At 46.7% G+C, this 6,756-nt stretch overlaps 1 protein-coding gene across 13 annotated transcripts in view; it reads left to right on the forward strand.

Moving 5' to 3' along the window:
• Positions 1-22: 22 nt before the first annotated feature.
• TMEM14A (transmembrane protein 14A) overlaps positions 23-6,756 on the forward strand; it is a gene marked incomplete at its 3' end in the record, with an annotated part of 15,086 nt that continues 8,352 nt past the window's right edge. For 2 of the 13 annotated variants that reach the window (XM_082639521.1, XM_082639532.1), the window contains exons 1-2: positions 5,488-5,632; positions 6,515-6,643. Of the gene's footprint in view, positions 115-2,143; positions 2,190-2,535; positions 3,639-5,464; positions 5,633-5,661; positions 5,980-6,514; positions 6,644-6,756 lie in introns of those variants that run through there. The other 11 variants (XM_082639535.1, XM_082639531.1, XM_082639522.1 and 8 more) reach the window with 9 other exon arrangements.

A 6,756-nucleotide genomic window follows, 5' to 3' on the forward strand; every position in this document is an offset into this window, starting at 1 on the left:
CGCGGGAAGATGCTCAGGCCAGTTGTCGAGCACGGGCCTGTTACCCGCCAGCGGTCTCCGCGGCGTCCTCGGCGGGGAGGGGACAGCCGGGTCTGACCCGCGCGTCAGAAGCAGGTGAGGGCGAGCAGCCCGTGGAGACGACGCGCCTGGCCGAGAACAGGCACGGGGCCGCCTCGAGAACCCGCCCCGAGAACCCGGCAAGAGCGAGGAGGGAGCGGGTGGGGGCTGGGGAGCTGGCGGGAGTCGCTGGGTGGCTTTGGGCGCAGTCCCCAAACCGCCTGGCCCAGGGGGTAGGTGGCCGGGAGCAAGGTGTGATCTCGGACTGGGTCTGAGCCAGGTCTGGCCGCGCCCTACCCAGGGCCTCCATCCTCCCCTCCCGCTGGGAACAGACTCGCTGTGTGACCGCAGTCTCTGCCCCAGGAAGGCCAAGTTCCTTGACAGCAACATCTGGGCACAGAGGAAGATAGGGATAGATGATAGCACTTTGATAGGAGGGTGTCTTCCAATTGTGGCCTCCGCTGTGGCCAGGTTGCCCTTTCTTTCCCCTCCCAGCCTGGAGGGGCTGTGGAGTTGAGATCTCAGTAAGGAGGTGGTATAAATTTGTTAATGTCTTTCCAAGGTACAATCTTTCATACTTAGGGTGCGTGGGAGTGGACTTTTGCTGCTGGATGGTGGCTTTATTTGTAATCCTTCCAGTGAAAGCTTTGGGTGATCTCGCCCTACCTTAGCTCATGGATTTCTAGTAAGACATTCAAAGCTCATGGCTTCCTTGTAAGACTTATTGTGGCCAAGTGTCTCACCCGACCATTTCAGAAAGTTGTTCGTTGGTGGCATGAGCTGTGATACCAGCCTGGGGATTAACTGTTGTGCTTTGTATCAGAAGAGTGCTAGTTTAATTTTTTTTTTAAACACTGTAAGAACTGTGACCATGTTTTCTAAGAGGTCAGATAACGAAAATGAGAACGTTTATACTACTAACGCAAGCATGATCCCATCACCGAAAAAGGCGGCTAAACGACTGTGTTATTTTAACGACAAATGGAAGGACACACACAACTGGATCACGGACGTAAATAACCCACACAGAGCATCCTGCACACTGTGCGGGAAAGAATTTGGGATTGGGCATGGTGGAGAATGGGATGTGAAAGTGCATTTCGAGACAATCTCACAAGTCCAGAATGAGACAGGCAAGTGCCTCCAAACCAACCAAAAGTGTTGTCTTTTTGGGAAATGAAATCAGCATTCACCCAAAAGTAGCAGCTGGTGAATTAGCATGGGCGTCCTACACAGACAGACATGCCTTGTACTATGGCTGCCTTGATTGCTCTATGAAACTGAGTAAAGTCACTTTTCCTGATTCAGAGGTTGTGACCAAAATATTCTGTGGGCAAACAAGAGGAGAAATTTTGATAACAGATGTGTTGGTCCCTTACACTGTAGAGCTGATTTTGTCATCTCTCACCAACCATCGTGCTTTCTATAGTATATCAGCTGCAAGCCGTGCACCAAATCATGGCAACAAAAAATGTTCTTTCTAGCTCTCAGGTACTTTGACTTGAAAAACGGAGTTTCAAATCGTCTTCTGGATTTCTATGAGGATTTTAATGAAACTGCCAAAATCATAAAACAAAAGGCTGTTGGTATTTTGCCCAAATACAAACTAGACTTAGCTCATCTATCTGCATATTCGTCAGATAGCGCAAATGTAAATTTTGGCAAATTCCACTCAGTCTGTAAACTTCTTTCCAAAGAAAATAAAAAGATCTTACATATTCGATGCTCTGCACATCTTGTATACAGAACTGCTAAAAAGAGTTGCGATTTGCTTAAATGTGATATTGAGACTTTCATAATGAAAGTTTGGGGTCACTTTTCAGTTTCCTCAAAATGTGCAGAAGCACTTAGTGAGATTTTTGCCTTTACAGAGATGGAAGGAGATGACCTCTTTAGACACATGCCTACCAGATGGCCAACACGGCTGGCAGCCATAGAAAAGATGCTAAAATGTTGGCCTAACGTAAAATCGTATTTTCAAAGTGTGGGGCAAGAAGGATGTCCTTCTTTGATTTGGAAATATATTGAGGATGAGAATGGAGAAGAGGATTACAGTAGAACAGAAATTTATATGTTGTTTCTCCAGAACTGTTTGATGATCTCTGAAGGGACCATATGGAGTCCTGAAAAGGGTGAGTTGACTGCACCTGAGCTGTTCGATGTCATGTATACGTTGAGACAAACATACAGTGGAAAGGTGATTCATTTTTGGGAAATAAGACTGCTTCCGAACTGGAAAAAAAAAAAAAAGTCACTAGAACACGGCAACCAAGTTAAACAGGACTTTCTTAATTTCTTCACTAAAACTAATTTATTTGGACTCTAACTTCGATTTCACCAGTTCAAATTATCTCTGTGCTTTAAAGCCATTTTCCCTGAGGAGGAGATGTTTAACTTACCATGACATCCAGTGTGCTTCAGAGTGTTTAAAAATGACAGATGTTGCAACCACGAATAGCCTGTATGATGAATTTATAGATGCAAAGGACCTGATTGACGAGCAGCTGGACTATCACAAGCCTGTGGATACGAAGTAGGTGGACATTGCTGTTGCTAGTAAGTAAAATCCTAAGTATTCCATGCCCAAACACTTTTATTGAGAGGAGATTTACCTTAATGTCATCACGTTGGACTGATCCAAGGAATCAGTGTAATGTGGGCGTTAGAGCAGAGCTGCAAGTCACAGTGAATGTGACCTTTGACTGTATCCAGTTTTACCACTACATCAAAAAGAAGAAGGATGTCCTAAAGGCTGCAAGCAGTTCAGAAAAGTGTTATTGCAAAAGAAGGCAGAAAGAATGAAAATATCCTACTGTATCATAGGGCAGAAAGAAATATGTCATTTTTTAAATTAAATATAGGAAATATCTGTTTAATCTTATTCGTATTTTCCTTTTAAAGTCTTACATTATGTATATTATTTTGATTTACCTATTTGTATTTAAAATATCCATAGCATATGAGTACATGTATTAAGATATTTGTTCAAAATTTCTTTTACTGATGAGCAGAGAGAGGCCTAAATGGTAAGTAATCATGTGGGATGTGAAGAGAAGAATCGAGGACCTGAAACAAGCTTTGTTTGTTTGCTTAAAAATCAGTAAGTCCCTTGTGACTTTGGTTTTTATGAATCAATCTTCCAAAGCCAGGGTGCCCCTGGAAGAATGGATATAAACTGAGTTTCTGAACATTTGAAAATGAGGACCAGGCTCAGGACCACAGAGCACTCACTGAGGTGCAAACGTCCTTGGAGGTCCTGCCTGGGCTCTCAGCCTTGCCTTCCCTTTATCCAAGTCCACCAAATACAACTTAGGAAACCCTGCATCACTAGAGACTGGGAGTTCTACAAATCCAAGGAAGCCTGAGGATAGAAATCAGAAGATCTGAGAACTTGGATGGGAAAAAGAAGTTTCCGTATTCACCAATGTCTAAGTAAAATTTAGCATTTCTTTCCATTAGGAAAATTGGCAGCAAATCACAGCAGTACTAGAACCTGTGACTGTCATCCCCAGGAATCACAGATATTCACGTTACAGACACCTCAGAGCATTGTTTATGTGCACAACTACTTGGAAATTATGGTAATTATTAAAACCCACTTCTAGATCTCATAATTTAATAATGAGATTATTATATCACAGATTTAAACGTTTAATACTTTGATAACTTTATTTCAATAAAATTGGCTTCCTTGTCAATCCTACATATTTTATCTTGAACATTTGTCCAGACTGCCAAAGGGTTGATGGCACATGGGAAGAATATGCTGTGGATCATGAGCAGACAGCTTTTCAAAGAGGTGGAGGTGAATAGGCTTTACTGCACCCTCGTCTCGTGCTCTATCTAACCTTCCCATTAGATGGAGTAGGTGTCAGCTGGAGGCATGTGAGTTGAGAGGACAGTGGCCCTTCCTGTTCCCACATGTTGTTCACCTTGCTCTTTTCGATTTAGGTGAAAACGCCTTGAGTAGGAATACCATGAGGCTGTTTTCAGTCTCTAAGACCTCAGTGACAGGGGTGGAAGGGATCTCAGCATCTTATAAATCCAGGCACTGGGGTCCAGGGGGAAGTTATTTACTTGGGGGGGGGTTCATATTAGTTAAAGACACTGAGGCATCCCAAGAGGGTTTTTGGTTTTATTCAGGTTAGGGAAAGTATCCTGGGAGTCTGTGGTGGGGGAGGGAGAGAGAGAGAGACAGAGTGAGAGCATGCACCCGCAAAGGTGCCAGCATGCCCTGAGGTAAGGATGGGCAAAGAAGGGGATGAGAAGGAGAGCTGGGAGAACTTGGAGCCAAAGTTCAGGATACCACTTCCTCCATCCACATTCTGGCGCCTGCCATCAACTCTCCTGTGAACCTCCCGGAACCCTATTTCCTTATGCCCACCTTAGACTTATCATCTTAGATAGTCTCATTGCTTCCTTGAAGCACTTTTGAACACAAGGAATAGATTCAGCAAATTTCACAAGATATAAGATATATTCTTAAGATTTCTTTTTTTTTAATTTTAAGAAATTCTATTATTCCCAGCCCCACGGCACCCCTAGAGCTGCTTGATAAGCCCTAGATGACAGCCTTCTTCAAATTTCTGAAGAGCTATTATATAACGAAGAGGGTTGGAGTTACTGTCAGTGGCCTGGAAGACAAAACGAGTGAGATGAGAAGTTGTAGCCAGGATGCAGGATTCCAGATCAATTTAAGTTTCATCCCTGGGAACGTATTATTCTGGAACGAAAGATGATTTAAAGTGCCTTTCAATTCTGGCACTCTGTACCTCTCCCCTTCAGGTACTTAAGTCCAGCAAATCCTGGGCTTGAAGTATGAAACCGGGATCCTGGCCTCCGCACCACATCTAGATGCCTTCGTAGATGGTGCGGTGTAATAATGGGTGCTTGGGCTTTGAAACCAGACAAACTCGGGCTCTAACCTTTGCACCCTGTGGAGTTGAGTCTGTGGACAACGAAATCCCTTCGCCTCTCTGAACCTTACCTCCCTCCGCTGAAAATGGGGGCAATCTGGTGGAGAGTATGTAAAAGGCCTGCGTTGCTGGAGAGGTCCCACAAACGTCCCTTAAATATTGAAGGAACTTCTTCAACGGTTAAAAATCTTTTGCCATCTGGAATCCCTGGTACACCCAGGCCCACTCCTTGCGAATGCATGTCACTCCACGTCCGTCCGGCCGGAGGCACGAGACCCGAGTCCCGGGATCAGGGCCAGGACCAAAAGCCGGGTCGCCGAAGCGAGTGGCCGGGTCCGGAGCGAGTGACCAGGTGTGGCCGCCGCCTGGGATGCTACAGTACAGGCGCTGCAGGTGGTAGAGCCGACTAACCTCCACGGCGCCCGGCGGGCGTGGGCGGGACAGGGCTGAGCTGCAGTGGAAGGGGTGCTGCGCATGCGCGCGCGAGGGGCGGGGGCGGTGCCTCCCGGAATCAGCGGCCCCACCCAGTACTGGGAGGTAACTCGCAGAGTAGAAGGCGCAGGCGGTGGGGTCAGCTTCCCTTCTCCAGGTACGAAGTTTTCCCGCACCTAGTTCCCGACTTTTCTCTTTTCAGCCGCGGAGACAGCTCGGGGCTGCAGGTGAGCTGTACATCTCGCAATCGAGACTTCCCTGCCCGTAATTTTCATGCAGCGGTGCAGAAATAGGCAGATAAAGACGCAGAGAACCTTGGGAGGATTTTGCAGGGGGTGGAGTCTGTTCTCCCGGGGAATCGCTTCTCTCCTCCTCCTGGGAATTCCCGGAATTTCTTCCTTCCGCGGTCCTGACTCTCCCACCTGTTCTCCCTTTTACCTTCCTAGAGCTGAGAGATGGGGAAGAGGGTGGGGCTCTTGGACCATCTAGAAATGCTTGGCAGGGTTTTAAACCTTCCCAGCACCACCCAGACTTCGCTCGAAAATGTGTCTTTCGAGCCCCAAGGAGTTCAAAGGTAGGTAATTATTGATACTCAGCATGAAAATGCTTTTTATATAATGGCTTACGGGAAATCTCTTAGTGGTTTCCCCAAATTTTGGAGGGCCAAGGGCAAGGCAGGGCCCCTTCATCTGGTTTTGTGCGTTGTGCAGTAAATCATTTTGCTGCATTGCACCCAGGATGCTTTCTGGCCTTTCTAAGGGCTGGGCATAGCGTTTGCGATGGGAACACGTGATGCGCCAGATGCTTCGTACCCACGCCCATCCCTCCCTTGTTAACGCAGCCTCTGGCCTTCCTGTGTGATTCTGAGCAGGACATACGGTCCTGCCACGGAAAAGGAGCACCAGAGCTGATTGCCTTTTGTTTGAATTTTCGCTGTAAGCACGAAACTTCTTACAAGGATTGATTTTGCCTCCTTAGAACAACACTCAGTTCACTAAGGTGATGAAGGGCTTTTCCCTGGCACTAGAGCTATACCGAGGGTAGGTCAGTTACGGAATGTCTTAAGGCAGAAGTTATTCCTTTGGTTCACTTACTCATTCACTCAACAGGCATTTACTAAGCACCTGCCTAAGTGCTCGGTAGTGAGCTTGGTGCTGTGAGGAAGACAAGATGAATTGAACCTGAGCTTAGTCCTCAAGGAGCTTGACTGGCCCAGAGGAGAGAGAAGCTCAAGGGAAGTAAGTCTACACCAGGTAGAAGGGATGGGGCCCCAAGAGAGGGTCAGAGGAAGAACTGGGGGACTCGGAGGAGGGAGAAGAACCAGCCTTCCACACCAGGTGATTAACTTAAG

Source organism: Mesoplodon mirus (assembly GCF_964341445.2).
Source record: "Mesoplodon mirus genome assembly, chromosome: 12".
NCBI lineage: Eukaryota > Metazoa > Chordata > Mammalia > Artiodactyla > Ziphiidae > Mesoplodon > Mesoplodon mirus.